This window comes from Papaver somniferum, unplaced genomic scaffold, assembly GCF_003573695.1.
Source record: "Papaver somniferum cultivar HN1 unplaced genomic scaffold, ASM357369v1 unplaced-scaffold_21, whole genome shotgun sequence".
Classification (NCBI taxonomy): Eukaryota; Viridiplantae; Streptophyta; class Magnoliopsida; order Ranunculales; family Papaveraceae; genus Papaver; species Papaver somniferum.
In genome coordinates this window covers 316,456-333,229 of record NW_020631041.1, presented here as the reverse complement: position 1 = coordinate 333,229, position 16,774 = coordinate 316,456, and the positions used below count along the sequence as shown (strand labels likewise).

The 16,774-nt window shown below is 35.5% G+C and overlaps 2 long non-coding RNA genes across 2 annotated transcripts; one reads left to right on the top strand and one right to left on the bottom strand.

Annotated features, from left to right (window-relative positions):
* Nucleotides 1-10,972: 10,972 nt before the first annotated feature.
* Nucleotides 10,973-12,955, bottom strand: LOC113340296. The gene is made up of 2 exons (XR_003355431.1): nt 12,326-12,955; nt 10,973-12,084 (listed from the first exon to the last, which is right to left on the bottom strand). It is a non-coding gene; the product is annotated as an uncharacterized LOC113340296 (long non-coding RNA).
* Nucleotides 12,308-13,749, top strand: LOC113340297. Its single transcript, XR_003355432.1, has 3 exons — nt 12,308-12,445; nt 12,692-12,774; nt 12,978-13,749. It is a non-coding gene; the product is annotated as an uncharacterized LOC113340297 (long non-coding RNA).
* Nucleotides 13,750-16,774: the final 3,025 nt, after the last annotated feature.

The window sequence follows — 16,774 nt, the reverse complement described above, 5'->3', positions numbered from 1 at the left end:
TATCTCCAGGATAAAACACCCTAATACACCTACTACTAGCATATGTAGTAGATGCTCAACTTGAGCTTGGCAACTCCGAAAAAACCGTTAAGGAAAATCACGAATGCTTAAAAAACCGCTATAAAATATTTTTTCCCTTAGGGGTCCCTCTAAAATATAGAGCAACCCCTTTCCCATAGATTTTATAAAAGTAGTGAATTTCTTTATATAATTGACAAATACAACTTAAGAAGAAAAACTCCCCGATGTGGGACTAAAAGCTTTATATAGTTTCTTAAAACTACTAAAAATTGGAAACTCCACGATGTGGGACTAAAAAGTTTCATTCACAAAATAAAACAATAAATTATAATTTTTTATTAAAACTTTAAAAAATTATTTTTTTATTAATCGTTTTCCAACAATCCCCCACATGAATGAAAACTCAATAAAATATGAAAACACAGATAGATCTTGGTAAATAAACATCCCAACCTCACGATCCAAACAGACTGATCGTGCAAGTGTTGAAATCATACTAGTCATTTCTACGTCCTCTCCCTCACACAAAAGTGTGTTGACCCCAGGGTCATACTATGGATTGCATAAATCATAATAGTATTGAGAGCTTTCATCTTTAGTTCTCACATGGTGAGACTATAGGTATCTTTCACCAAAGTGAAAAAACATGAACTAGTGAACCCTTAGTGACCTTTAGGTCCTAAGTTCCAGTAATACCAAAACCATCAAAATGAAAATCACATAAAAAACGCCGGAAATACCATTTTAGGCAGAGGTGTCCATGAGGTCTTGAACCTTTGCTTAGTGAGATATTACCAGAATTACTTGCTAGAGACAGTGAACTATGTCTTGAACTGCTAGCATTTGATGTAATTCGTGATAACAACCACGGGTGATATCTCCAAGATTGCTGCCAAGCTCGTGCCGTTTTGTCCGTTTTGGCCCTGGACGTATCCTGTTTCTCAGAATGCTCTAGAGAATCAGCTCATATTCTCACAGGAAGCGACCCACTTCCTCATTCAGATAGGTGAGTTTCCATAAAGAGTGTTACTGCTACACCCCACTTCAATCTTAAATTGAAACTATAGAACTCATTAAGACTTATTAAAAAGTCATCCTCCACATGCAGTCACACTATCACGTCTACACCATAGGGAAGGGACAGAGAATGAAAATCTCTGATAGTGTTTACCTTTACCCACCACAAATTAGTTGTCTCATTCGAAACCTTGATCATGGGATCTCCAGTCAGCAAGGTTGAGTATCCTTCATGGCAAGTTTAATATATGAGCTTAAGCCCCAACCCCCTCGATGCATTTTTAACTATCTCTTTGTACAAATCTTTCGTCAAAGATTGCGCGATATTCTCCTTGGACTTTATCCAATCAATGGAAATAACGCCGATTGAGATTAGTTATTTCTTAGCTTTAACTATTATAGCTTGGCTAACACAATGTATAGATATAGCTGGCACAGGCCTATGCCAAAGAGGAATGTCTTCTAAAAATCATCTTAGGCACTCGGCCCCCTCTCATGCTTTATCTAACGCAATACTCTCAGATTCCATAATGAATTGAGCGATATGTTTGTTTGGAAATCTTCCAACAACAAACCCACATGTTAGAGTGAAACCATATCCACTCGTAGACTTAGACTCCTCTGAGTCAACTATCCAGTTTGCATCATAAAGTCCCAAGGACAACAAGATACCTTTCATAAATCAAAAGAGTATTTTAGGTACCATAATACTCTACTCAGTGCATCTGAATTCTCTTGCTCTGGACTACAATTATATCCACTTAACTTACTCACAATATAGGCAATGTCTGGACTCTTACAGTTCATTAAATTCATCAGAAATCCTATAACTTTTGAGTATTCAAGTTAAGATACTCCACTATCCTTATTTTTCTTGAGACTACAAGAATAATCGTACGAAGTACAAGCAGGTTTACAATCAGACTGATTGTATCTCTTAAGCACAACTCAACATAATGAGAACGACTAAGACTTATAAATGTTTGATTATCTTCTAATCCTCATCCCTAATATTACATCAAAAGGGCCCAAGTCTTTCAAGTCAATGTTCTCATTCAGTGCATGTTTTTAGTGGAATTGATCACATCTATGTTTGTATCAAGCATATCATCAACATACAAGCATACAATTACACAGACATCCTTAACAAGTTACTTGTAGACATACTTGTCAGATTCATTAATTTAAATCCACTATCCATTATCACATGATTAAATTTTCCATGTTACTGTTTACGTGCTTATTTGAAAACCATACAAAGATTTTTCAAATTACAAACTTTGTATTCACAACCTTTCACTACAAAGTCTTCAGGTTGATCTATGTAAATTTCTTTACCTAATTCACGGTTTTAGAAAAAGCTGTCTTAACTTCCATCTGATGTATCTCTACGTTCTTTATGGCAGCAATAACAATTAGTATCTCAACGGAAGTAATTTCCGTCACAATTGAATTAGAATCAAGGAAATCTACACCTTTTAGTTTATAGCCTTTAGCTACCAACTTAGCTTAATATTTTTCCACAGTTTCATCTACCTATCGTTTCCTCTTAAAGACTCATTTACATCCCATGGTCTTACAACCTGGAGGTAAACTAGAAAGCTCCCAAGTCTGGTTCCAACGGACTGAGTCCATTTCACTAAATGAAGCTTCTTACCAGAATGGGGTTTCAGTAGATATTAAGGCTTCTTTACAAGTCTGTGGCTCAGACTAAGCTAGGCATGTTATGAATTCGGTTTCATAAGAAGTCTCAAGTCTAATTATTTTACTTCTCTTAGGCTCAACATCAACTTCATCTTCCTTTAAAATAAGTTCTGACTATTTGAAGATAAATCTAGGGGATCAACAACACATCTCTAATGAGGTACAGGTTTAGAATAAACATGTTCAAAGAACTCAGCATCCCTAGATTCCGTAATAATATCCACACCAATGTCAGAAAAAATCAGAACACACAACCAAAAATCTATTTGTAGAAGTATACTCAATATACCCTATACGAAAACACAATCAACATTTTTGGTTTCAATCTAGTTCTTTTAGGAAGAGGAATTACAATCTTAGTCAAACGCCCCCACACTTTGACACATTCATCAGAAGGTCATCTACCGTTCCATAAACCATATGGAGTTTCATCTGATTCTTAAAAGGGTACTTTATTCAGGATATACTAGTTAAGAGGACTGCCTCCCCCCACAAAGCCGCAGGTAATCCTGAACTAATCAACATGGAAATTATCATCTCCTTAAGGATACGGTTTTTATGTTCAAGGCTTCTAATCAACTTCAAGTTTATACATCTTAAGGCTTCTAAGGCGTCATCCTTATCCTAAGCAAGTATACAAGATAGTACCTCGTACAATCATCTATGGAAGTTATAACCATCTTTTACCACAGTGGTTTTGGGTTGAACTCATGTCAACTAGGCCTAACTGAATTAATTCTAAAGGCTTAGAATTACTCTGAACATTTGTGCTAAAAGATTTTATAGCATATTTTGATTCTTCACAGATTTCACTTTTGTGTTCAAAATCCAAACTAAATTTGGGTACGAATCCTATGCTTGCCAGTTAAGCATTGACTTATAAGTTTACGGTTCCAAGTCTACCACGTAAAAAAATCAATCACACAAAGATATCACAAGAATCAACTACGTTCACATCATCAGTTTTTCCGTTAAGCTTATATAGACCCAAAGTCCTATAACTCTTGCTTAAAAAATCACTGCCTAGTTACAACAAGTTTTCCAGATTCAATTAAGATCTTAAATATTTTTCCATCTACAATAGAACAAGATACAAGTTTTTCGCATATGCTCGGAACATGAAAACTTCATTCAATGTGAGAATATTACAGATATGAGCTTCTGCTCGACCTTTTCCTTTTATGCAACCTCTATTGCATATGAGTTACTCAATAAGAGTTTCTCGACATCCCCTATCCTATGATAGGAGGTGAACAGGTCTCTGTTTCAACAAACATTCTTGGTGGCTACAGAGTCCACCTACTGGTCTCTCACATTGGTTATTAAAATAACTTCCGACATCATGCCACCAAACTCGTTCTAGTTTGTTTCAACTAAATTAGCATTAACTTTCTACTTATTAAGGTTTTTATGTTGTCTACAATTTACTGCCGCGTGGCCAGGAATTTTACAAACATAACACTCACCCTTAACTAAAGTAATTCCGGATTCAGGTTTACGAAATATACCTTTATCATGAAGACAATGCTTAGAGTCGCGTTCGATGTTCTCACCTTTGCCATCTTTGGAAGATTTGTTTCCAACCACATGCGGCTATTAGCCATGTCCCTCGGAGATGACACCTTTATTCACAAATCACAATTCCAAATCAGAAAGTAAAATATGAGTTTTGAAGATAACATCTATATATACAAACTTCGTTTGAATCAGCGTTTCAAAAAACTCATGGTTACCCCACAAAAATTAATTTAGTTAACCACAATTTCCTGCTCGTCATAATTTTTCAGAAACTTTTTTATGTTTTGTAAAATATCAAAAAAATACTTTTACAACTCCAAAAATTCTGAAATTCTACGCGGGTAAATATCAGGATGTCTACTACGTTGTTTAAAAAGGGTTCATCTAAATTCCTTCTAGATTAAAAGATAAAATTGAAACTCTACAGCTGACCAGAAATTCGTTTTTGTTTTTTCACTCCACAATTAACATCCATGATTCACAAACCAATCAATCGTTTTCGATTATTACAAATGCTAATGTCTTAAGATTGTTGGGTGCAATAATCAAAAACAAAGAAAAATCAAATAAGCAAAAGTTATTGATACTTAACTCCTTTATAATGGAAGTGATTGCTTTGACGAAACGAACAAGCTCCCCGTATCTCCGCAACAACAACAAGGCAAAACTTTGGAAAATAGAGTGAGTCACGTGTTCAACACGCTGTCCTTAAGACATTAGCGCCCGGCTACACTCAAGAGTGATGCTATAGCCCTCACAGGACGGATATCTCCAGGATAAAACACCCTAATACACCTACTACTAGCATATGTAGTAGATGCTCAACTTGAGCTTGGCAACTCCGAAAAAACCGTTAAGGAAAATCGCGAATGCTTAAAAACCGCTATAAAATATTTTTCCTTAGGTGTCCCTCTAAAATATAGAGCAACCCCTTTCCCATAGATTTTACAAAAGTAGTGAATTTCTTTATATAATTGACAAATACAACTTAAGAAGAAAAACTCCCCGATGTGGGACTAAAAGCTTTATATAGTTTCTTAAAACTAGTAAAAATTGGAAACTCCACGATGTGGGACTAAAAAGTTTCATTCACAAAATAAAACAATAAATTATAATTTTTTATTAAAACTTTAAAAAATTATTTTTTTATTAATCGTTTTCCAACAATCCCCCACATGAATGAAAACTCAATAAAACATGAAAACACAGATAGATCTTGGTAAATAAACATCCCAACCTCACGATCCAAACAGACTGATCGTGCAAGTGTTGAAATCATACTAGTCATTTATACGTCCTCTCCCTCACACAAAAGTGTGTTGACCCCAGGGTCATACTATGGATTGCATAAATCATAATAGTATTGAGAGCTTTCATCTTTAATTCTCACATGGTGAGACTATAGGTATCTTTCACCAAAGTGAAAAAGCATGAACTAGTGAACCCTTAGTGACCTTTAGGTCCTAAGTTCCAGTAATACCAAAACCATCAAAATGAAAATCACATAAAAAAACGCAGGAAATACCATTTTAGGCAGAGGTGTCCATGAGGTCTTGAACCTTTGCTTAGTGAGATATTACCAGAATTACTTGCTAGAGACAGTGAACTATGTCTTGAACTGCTAGCATTTGATGTAATTCGTGATAACAACCACGGGTGATATCTCCAAGATTGCTGCCAAGCTCGTGCCGTTTTGTCCGTTTTGGCCCTGGACGTATCCTGTTTCTCAGAATGCTCTAGAGAATCAGCTCATATTCTCACAGGAAGCGACCCACTTCCTCATTCAGATAGGTGAGTTTCCATAAAGAGTGTTACTTCTACACCCCACTTCAATCTTAAATTGAAACTATAGAACTCATTAAGACTTATTAAAAAAGTCATCCTCCACATGCAGTCACACTATCACGTCTACACCATAGGGAAGGGACAGAGAATGAAAATCTCTGATAGTGTTTACCTTTACCCACCACAAATTAGTTGTCTCATTCGAAACCTTGATCATGGGATCTCCAGTCAGCAAGGTTGAGTATCCTTCATGGCAAGTTTAATATATGAGCTTAAGCCCCAACCCCCTCGATGCATTTTTAACTATCTCTTTGTACAAACCTTTCGCCAAAGATTGCGCGATATTCTCCTTGGACTTTATCCAATCAATGGAAATATTGCTGATTGAGATTAGTTATTTATTAGCTTTAACTATTATAGCTTGGCTAACACAATGTATAGATATAGCTGGCACAGGCCTATGCCAAATAGGAATGTCTTCTAAAAAGCATCTTAGGCACTCGGCCCCCTCTCATGCTTTATCTAACGCCATACTCTCAGATTCCATAATGAATTGAGCGATATGTTTGTTTGGAAATCTTCCAACAACAAACCCACATGTTAGAGTGAAACCATATCCACTCGTAGACTTAGACTCCTCTGAGTCAACTATCCAGTTTGCATCATAAAGTCCCAAGGACAACAAGATACCTTTCATAAATCAAAAGAGTATTTTAGGTACCATAATACTCTACTCAGTGCATCTGAATTCTCTTGCTCTGGACTACAATTATATCCACTTAACTTACTCACAATATATGCAATGTCTAGACTCTTACAGTTCATTAAATTCATCAGACATCCTATAACTTTTGAGTATTCAAGTTAAGATACTCCACTATCCTTATTTTTCTTGAGACTACAAGAATAATCTTACGAAGTACAAGAAGGTTTACAATCAGACTGATTGTATCTCTTAAGCACAACTCAACATAATGAGAACGACTAATACTTATAAATGTTTGATTATCTTCTAATCCTCATCCCTAAGAATACATCAAAAGGGCCCAAGTCTTTCAAGTCAATGTTCTCATTCAGTGCATGTTTTTAGTGGAATTGATCACATCTATGTTTGTATCAAGCATATCATCAACATACAAGCATACAATTACACATACATCCTTAACAAGTTACTTGTAGACATACTTGTCAGATTCATTAATTTAAATCCACTATCCATTATCACATGATTAAATTTTCCATGTCACTGTTTACGTGCTTATTTGAAAACCATACAAAGATTTTCAAATTACAAACTTTGTATTCACAACCTTTCACTACAAAGTCTTCATGTTGATCTATGTAAATTTCTTTACTTAATTCACGGTTTTAGAAAAAGTTGTCTTAACATCCATCTGATGTATCTCTACGTTCTTTATGGCAGCAATAACAATTAGTATCTCAACGGAAGTAATTTCCGTCACAATTGAATTAGAATCAAGGAAATCTACACCTTATTTTAGTTTATAGACTTTAGCTACCAACTTAGCTTAATATTTTTCCACAGTTTCATCTACCTATCGTTTCCTCTTAAAGACTCATTTACATCCCATGGTCTTACAACCTGGAGGTAAACTAGCAAGCTCCCAAGTCTGGTTCCAACGGACTGAGTCCATTTCACTAAATGAAGCTTCTTACCAGAATGGGGTTTCAGTAGATATTAAGGCTTCTTTACAAGTCTGTGGCTCAGACTAAGCTAGGCATGTTATGAAGTCGGTTTCATAAGAAGTCTCAAGTCTAATTATTTTACTAGGCTCAACATCAACTTCATCTTCCTTTAAAATAAGTTCTGACTATTTGAAGATAAATCTAGGGGATCAACAACACATCTCTAATGAGGTACAGGTTTAGAATAAACATGTTCAAAGAACTCAGCATCCCTAGATTCCGTAATAATATTCACACCAATGTCAGAAAAAATCAGAACACACAACAAAAAATCTATTTGTAGAAGTATACTCAATATACCCTATACGAAAACACAATCAACATTTTTGGTTTCAATCTAGTTCTTTTAGGAAGAGGAATTACAATCTTAGTCAAACGCCCCCACACTTTGACACATTCATCAGAAGGTCATCTACCGTTCCATAAACCATATGGAGTTTCATCTGATTCTTAAAAGGGTACTTTATTCAGGATATACTAGTTAAGAGGACTGCCTCCCCCCACAAAGCCGCAGGTAATCCTGAACTAATCAACATGGAAATTATCATCTCCTTAAGGATACGGTTTTTATGTTCAAGGCTTCTAATCAACTTCAAGTTTATACATCTTAAGGCTTCTAAGGCGTCATCCTTATCCTAAGCAAGTATACAAGATAGTACCTCGTACAATCATCTATGGAAGTTATAACCATCTTTTACCACAGTGGTTTTGGGTTGAACTCATGTCAACTAGGCCTAACTGAATTAATTCTAAAGGCTTAGAATTACTCTGAACATTTGTGCTAAAAGATTTTATAGCATATTTTGATTCTTCACAGATTTCACTTTTGTGTTCAAAATCCAAACTAAATTTGGGTACGAATCCTATGCTTGCCAGTTAAGCATTGACTTATAAGTTTACGGTTCCAAGTCTACCACGTAAAAAAATCAATCACACAAAGATATCACAAGAATCAACTACGTTCACATCATCAGTTTTTCCGTTAAGCTTATATAGACCCAAAGTCCTATAACTCTTGCTTAAAAAATCACTGCCTAGTTACAACAAGTTTTCCAGATTCAATTAAGATCTTAAATATTTTTCCATCTACAATAGAACAAGATACAAGTTTTTCGCATATGCTCGGAACATGAAAACTTCATTCAATGTGAGAATATTACAGATATGAGCTTCTGCTCGACCTTTTCCTTTTATGCAACCTCTATTGCATATGAGTTACTCAATAAGAGTTTCTCGACATCCCCTATCCTATGATAGGAGGTGAACAGGTCTTTGTTTCAACAAACATTCTTGGTGGCTACAGAGTCCACCTACTGGTCTCTCACATTGGTTATTAAAATAACTTCCGACATCATGCCACCAAACTCGTTCTAGTTTGTTTCAACTAAATTAGCATTAACTTTCTACTTATTAAGGTTTTTATGTTGTCTACAATTTACTGCCGCGTGGCCAGGAATTTTACAAACATAACACTCACCCTTAACTAAAGTAATTCCGGATTCAGGTTTACGAAATATACCTTTATCATGAAGACAATGCTTAGAGTCGCGTTCGATGTTCTCACCTTTGCCATCTTTGGAAGATTTGTTTCCAACCACATGCGGCTATTAGCCATGTCCCTCGGAGATGACACCTTTATTCACAAATCACAATTCCAAATCAGAAAGTAAAATATGAGTTTTGAAGATAACATCTATATATACAAACTTCGTTTGAATCAGCGTTTCAAAAAACTCATGGTTACCCCACAAAAATTAATTTAGTTAACCACAATTTCCTGCTCGTCATAATTTTTCAGAAACTTTTTTATGTTTTGTAAAATATCAAAAAAATACTTTTACAACTCCAAAAATTCTGAAATTCTACGCGGGTAAATATCAGGATGTCTACTACGTTGTTTAAAAAGGGTTCATCTAAATTCCTTCTAGATTAAAAGATAAAATTGAAACTCTACAGCTGACCAGAAATTCGTTTTTGTTTTTTCACTCCACAATTAACATCCATGATTCACAAACCAATCAATCGTTTTCGATTATTACAAATGCTAATGTCTTAAGATTGTTGGGTGCAATAATCAAAAACAAAGAAAAATCAAATAAGCAAAAGTTATTGATACTTAACTCCTTTATAATGGAAGTGATTGCTTTGACGAAACGAACAAGCTCCCCGTATCTCCGCAACAACAACAAGGCAAAACTTTGGAAAATAGAGTGAGTCACGTGTTCAACACGCTGTCCTTAAGACATTAGCGCCCGGCTACACTCAAGAGTGATGCTATAGCCCTCACAGGACGGATATCTCCAGGATAAAACACCCTAATACACCTACTACTAGCATATGTAGTAGATGCTCAACTTGAGCTTGGCAACTCCGAAAAAACCGTTAAGGAAAATCGCGAATGCTTAAAAACCGCTATAAAATATTTTTCCTTAGGGGTCCCTCTAAAATATAGAGCAACCCCTTTCCCATAGATTTTACAAAAGTAGTGAATTTCTTTATATAATTGACAAATACAACTTAAGAAGAAAAACTCCCCGATGTGGGACTAAAAGATTTATATAGTTTCTTAAAACTACTAAAAATTGGAAACTCCACGATGTGGGACTAAAAAGTTTCATTCACAAAATAAAACAATAAATTATAATTTTTTATTAAAACTTTAAAAAATTATTTTTTTATTAATCGTTTTCCAACATAATACTCGGGCGGGAGACTACGAGGGAAGTATTATTTTAGTTATGTTTTCTTTAATGATTATATTTCTTCCAAAATATGTATTGGTCCAACAAAGATGCATAAAAGTCTTTTTCTCGGATCAAATACTTCATCAACTTGTGCCATATTGATTATTTCTTGCAGATCTAAATTGAAAATATACCACCCAAAGGGTCGTGGGTCTAGCTTACGCTTTGGTCTGTAAACTTTCCTTGTGTATATTTTTCCAACATTTAGTTCTCTTCAATATCTCATTACTAACAACAAGAACAAAGTAATGAGATATTGACACCTGGGTCTTTGGGCAAAATAACACAGCAAAATTTCTTCAATGTACTGATTAAGTTAGAAGAGAAGGAAAATGATATAAAAAGAGTAATTAATAAGCCTCACTTTTTTGAGGTTATTGAATTCATTTAACATGAATGCTAAACCGCCTCGAAGTGATTTCGATGCATTTCACATGCAATGTTGATTAAAACGCAAAAACGCATTACATATTGTATGATAGTTGCAGCTAAAACGCAAAAACGCATTATTTTTTCAATTTGAGTGGTAGAATAGAAAATTCAGATTAAGCTATGTACAATCACGGCACACGGGTGTGACTGTTACAACAGCTATGGAAAACGTACAAGTATAAAAACACTTAACGCACATAAATGTATGTATAAAGCCCAGTTATTTTAAATAACAAGCCCCTTACCCGGTGCATACGCACCGGAAAATTCGAAAGGCATCAGTGCCCTACTTTATCAATTTGAACTGCAGCCTCATATGATCATATCCTTTGGGCCGCAGCTTTATTTTCTATTCTTGCCAGTACGATTTTGTAATCGGTTGACTTAGATTCATCTTTGTGATGTATATGAACAACAAAATTTGCGCATGAGGAAGCCCTCGCTTCTGAAATTCTCAATGGTGTAAAATCTGAAACAAATATTCAAGTAAGACATCGTCCACATAGCATTCTCTATGTTAATTATATGTTGGATAATTAGTTTACACCTTCCTCCCCGAATTTAGCCCAATGTCCTTCCTTAGATGAATTAATTTAATCTTAGAAACCTTCGAGACAGTATCATGCCGGTCTTTCCATTTTTGTCCTCCCTTCAAACTCAAAGGCGGAATTATTTATGGCCACATCTGGTGAAATTAATATAGTGAATATTGCATCATGACTATTGCATCATGATAGCGTTGTAACATGTATCTAGGCCCTTCAATAAGCAAAGATGGGTAAACAATCCTTTTTTTTACGGATGCAGGTGATATGTTCAGCTGACATGACTGAATTTTTCGAACCATTTTGGTTCTGGTTTGGTTTTTCCCAACCAATCTCAATTGACTATTTAACCAAATATTATGGGGTTTGAGACAGACAACCTCCCTGAATGAATTGTAATGAGGCATTCATTACGTCTTTGATCTCCCCTATATGCATAGTGCCCCCACATGTTATTGTAAGCTTCTGTCTATTTCTCTCTCTGGTTGAGGCGACATCTCTGTATTGGATCTTTCCCATCGTCTAGTAGCAGTGTGCCAATCTTAAGATGATTCCAGTTACTGATCTTTGCCATCATCTGGTAGCAGTACTTTACGTCTTTTCTTCTTTTTCTACAAATCACCCGCCACCCGTTTTAGCAAACATATCCATTGGAAGAGACGTTTGGGTAGTATGGTGTTTTTTGTATTAATTCTCTGTTATGGAAGATTTATGCAAAGAGATGTGTCTAACGTGAAGAGATGGGTCTAATGAGACATCAAGACCGTGCAAACATGGAAACTAAGTAGAAGAATGTGAAATAATTCAATAATCTGTCTTCTCTTCCCGTTATCGTCTTCACATAATACATACCTTTTTTTTCAATGATGGCTGGATGATAGTTCCTTTATCCTTCGTATGTACCTGCATCTCAAACAATGTTAGTCTTCTACTATTAGTAAAGGCCGCCAGCATTGGCAGAATTTTCTACACGTAAGTTAAATCTCCTTCATGATTTCATATTCTCAATTTACATTCATCAATTGTATAAAATTTGTATCTTTAGTCTGAAAACATTAGGTTTATTAGTCCGAAAACATTTCCAAAGTCAGATTTTAAAAAGTTAATGGCCCAGATTTCTTAGATTTTCACAACTTTATTCCGGGCATGATGGGTCGCCCGTGAGTTTCTCTGTTAATTTTCATTGTCTTCTCAGACATTTCCCCTTCTCTTTTGCAGACATAAAATTGATCATACCAAAAGCAGGAAAGCAACTAGAGTACTATAAGCAGCAATTTACTTCGAAGGATTGAATATTAGAGGTAAAAAAACGTGATCAATCGTGAACAGTGATTTTTTTTTTTTTTTCTTTATAGGATTTGTTCATTGAGAAACATAAAATTTGCTTTGATGCGACAATTATCTGGCTCAATATAAAACTATTGATGACTGATCATGGTTTCTTACCTCTGAAGATTATGATCTTTTAAGGAAGTGATTTCAAAATGCTAATTACAGGCCATAGTTTTTTGTGTTTGCGAAACAGAAGGTGGGAGAGGATATATCGGAGAGAAGAAACTGAATAGAAGGTGGGAGAGGATATGTCGGAGAGAAGAAACTGAATCGAAAAGAGAAGGTCACGGGCGACCCGTCGGATACCCGGAACTAGAATGTAAAATCTTAAATATCAGGACCATTCATTTTTTATAATCCGATGGTGGAGAACATCATGTGCGATAGCGTGAGATAAATCGTGTGAGCGGATCCGTTCTCATTGTTGTTTCAGGCAACAATATTTAGGTTTTTTATATGTTTGTATTTGTTTTTTTAATGGATCTGATTGCTTCTTCATGCTATTCTTCATGCTATTCGGATTTTTTTTCCTGATAGCCATTATGGCATTGATTGGTGGAATTGTTGCATCGTTTTCAAATATGTTATGAAAGACGACGATTTATTTAGGAAATTAATACCGATATTGATCGTGATAGTGTCAATTTGGGCTTATTACTTCTCTATAGTGGAAGCATCTAACATATATGATGTTGATGATGAAGAATCAAAGGATAGTCAAAATGGATTGTATCAATAACCATTAAAAAGGTGTCAATTTCATATACAAAATATAAATTAGTACAATTTCGGTTTTTCATTTCTTTATGTTTCGAAATCTGTAAATTTAGTACTAGTTCTTTTTGTTTCTTACTGATGTAATTGATATTAATGTTATCATGATTCCTTGAATGGTGATCCTGCACCATTATGTATCCTTTCAAACCTCAGTTTTAATAAGGTAATTTAATAAAATATGGGTTGTTCAAGCCCATCCTTCCTTCAAAAATAAAATAAAATCGCCAAACGGATTGACCTAATAAGTGTTTTTTTTATAGTGGTGGCCAATTTAATGCCGATGACAGGGAAGGTATGTTGATCTGGCTTCACCAGGGACCAGAGTTATTGTGGGGACGACATGTGGCTTCTTTTATTGTAGGGATGACACGTGGCTTCTTTGGGATCCCTAATTATAGAGAAAGACAACTTCGTAACTAACTTCCATGGAGTTTAAAGCTTGCATGGCTGGGAATTTGGGAAAACAGAATCAGCAAATACGGTCGAGTCTTGATCAAGAATTATTATTTGAGAAATACACATAATTTAACAAGACATTTTCTATATGTTGCTACGGATATGCACTTTAATAACACAAACGCACTAAAGAGCTTACACATAATAACATGCACCTAAAAAAGAGCTTGTAGTTGATCTCATTTCCATATTTTTTCGTGAACATTTAGTTCCCTTCATTGTCTCATTATTACATTACGTTTGGATCTTGGGAAAAAACAAACACAATTTCTCCAACGTAGTGATTATGTTAGAAGTAAACGAAATTGAGTAAAGATCGAATGAAACAAATTGATTTATATGAATAATGAAAAGAGTAAGCGTCAGGTTTATGAGGGTTTTTGAACACATTTAACATGAATGTTGAACCCGAGTGGGAGTGATTTCTACGTGATGTTTGAAAACATATTTTTACACCCTAATCAGCTCTTGGATGTGACGGTGTGACCATGTTCAGAGAAAAACGACCACCACGACCAACAACTAGAACGTGAAAAAAGGCAAAAGAAAAAATGAGTTCGCATTTCTTCAACTTCTGTCTGATACCACTTAAGACTACATCGACAAAGAAACAGAAAGTGCATCATACAATGAAGTATGAACTAGGTTTGCACCTAGAACTTGTCTGCGTAGTAATAGCAGCAACAAGGGACATGAAAGATCAACGAGCATCAGCACCCACTGTCAACCCGAATCCAGAGTATGCTAGCGTACTTGAGTGTGGTCAATTGAGGCCGGAGGAGCCTAGAGGAGAAGTAAGGTATTCCATTTGAGGTTCATAGTAGAAACCATGAGGATGAGCGTAGGATCTCTGTAGGTCAGGGAGTCTAGCTTCGGTTGGAGGTGGTTTCTTGATACGACGGCAATTCTGAAAATTGAGTAGATAGTAGGCAGCTTTATTACACAATTTAATCCTATTAGCCACTGCATATTTGTAAGCAACAATAGCAGGGTCCATATCGATTTCTAACTCTGGCGCAGGGATTTGAGCAGCATCAGACAGCGTCTTGTCTATAACATCTTGAGTGAGTTCAGTCCCAGTTTGGACAACAGCTACAAGTTTCAGTGCATTGGAGAAATCTTCCTTTGTTGAAATACAGGATAACTCATGCAAGATCCTGTGCTTCACCCACGGATCAATATCAAATCTACGAAAGAATATCAGAATCTCCGTCTCACTTAGTTTTCCATCTTGATCAATGTCGGCTAGTTTAAAGTATTCTTCGTAGCGAGGATCTGCTGAGTTCTCCATCGCCATTACCACCTGCTGTAATTTTGATCGATCGCCAAACCATAAATAATCATGGAGTAAAGTAATTACAAGAAGATGAAGAGAAACATGAAACCCTAAAATTACCATTCTAACAATAAGACACAACCTAGTTTCAAAACTCTAAAAATCCTTGCCAAAAAGAATGCAAATAACAAAACCAAGTAATAGAAATAAAATATTTACTTCAGACTCGAGCTTTGTAGAAGGACCAACACCTCATCCATCACCATCAGATATAAGTTGCCGCAACCACGCTGGGAAAATTGACAGCAAAAGAAGACCAAGAGAAAAACTTGTCTGTTTTATCGGTAGAAAGTAAATACTAGGAGACTACTTTCCTGATCTATATAACCCCTTCTTCCGGCGCCAATCCCCTTAACCCACATGTGGCAGCTGTTGGGTGCAATAAACAAGGAAAAATCAAATAAGCAAAAGTTATTGATACTTAGCTCCTTTATAATGGAAGTGATCGATTTGATGAAATGGACGAGCTCCCCATATCTCCGCAACAACAATAAGGCAAAACTTTGGAAAAATAGACTGAGTCACGTGTTCAACACGTTGTCCTTAAGATATTAGCGCCCTGCTATACTCAAGAGTGATGCTATAGCCCTCACAGGACGGATATCTCCAGGATAAAACATCCTAATACACCTACTACTAGCATATGTAGTAGATGCTCAACTTGAGTTTGTCAACTCCGAAAAACCATAAAGGAAAATCTCGAACGCTTGAGAAAACAATATAAAATATTTTTTTCCTTTGGGGGTTTCTCTAAATATAGAGCAACCCCTTTCCCATAGATTTTACAAAAGTAGTGAATTTGTTTATAAAATTGACAAATACAACTTAAGAAGAAAAACTCCCCGATGTGGGACTAAAAGGTTTATATAATTTCTTGAAACTACTAAGAATTAGAAACTCCACAATGTGGGACTAATAAGTTTCATTCACAAAAGAAAACAATGAATTATCATTTTTATTAAAACTTTACAAAATCATTTTTTATTAACCGTTTTCCAACAATCCCCCACATGAATGAAAACTCAATAAAACATGAAAACACAGATAGATCTTGGTAAATCAACTTCCCAATCTCACGACCCAAACAGACTGATCGTGCAAGTGTTGAAATCATACTAGTCATTTCTACGTCCTCTCCCTTACACAAAAGTGTGTTGAACCTAGTGTCATACTATATATGGATTGCACAAATCATAATAGCATAGAGAGCTTTCATCTTTAGTTCGCACATGGTGAGACTAAAGGTATCTTTCACCAAAGTGAAAAAGAATGAACTAGTGAACCCTTAGTGACCCTTAGGTCCTAAGTTCTAGTAATACCAAAACCATAAAAAAAAGAAAATCATATAAAAAAGCGCAGGAAATACCATTTTAGGCATAGGTGTCCATTAGGTCTTGAAC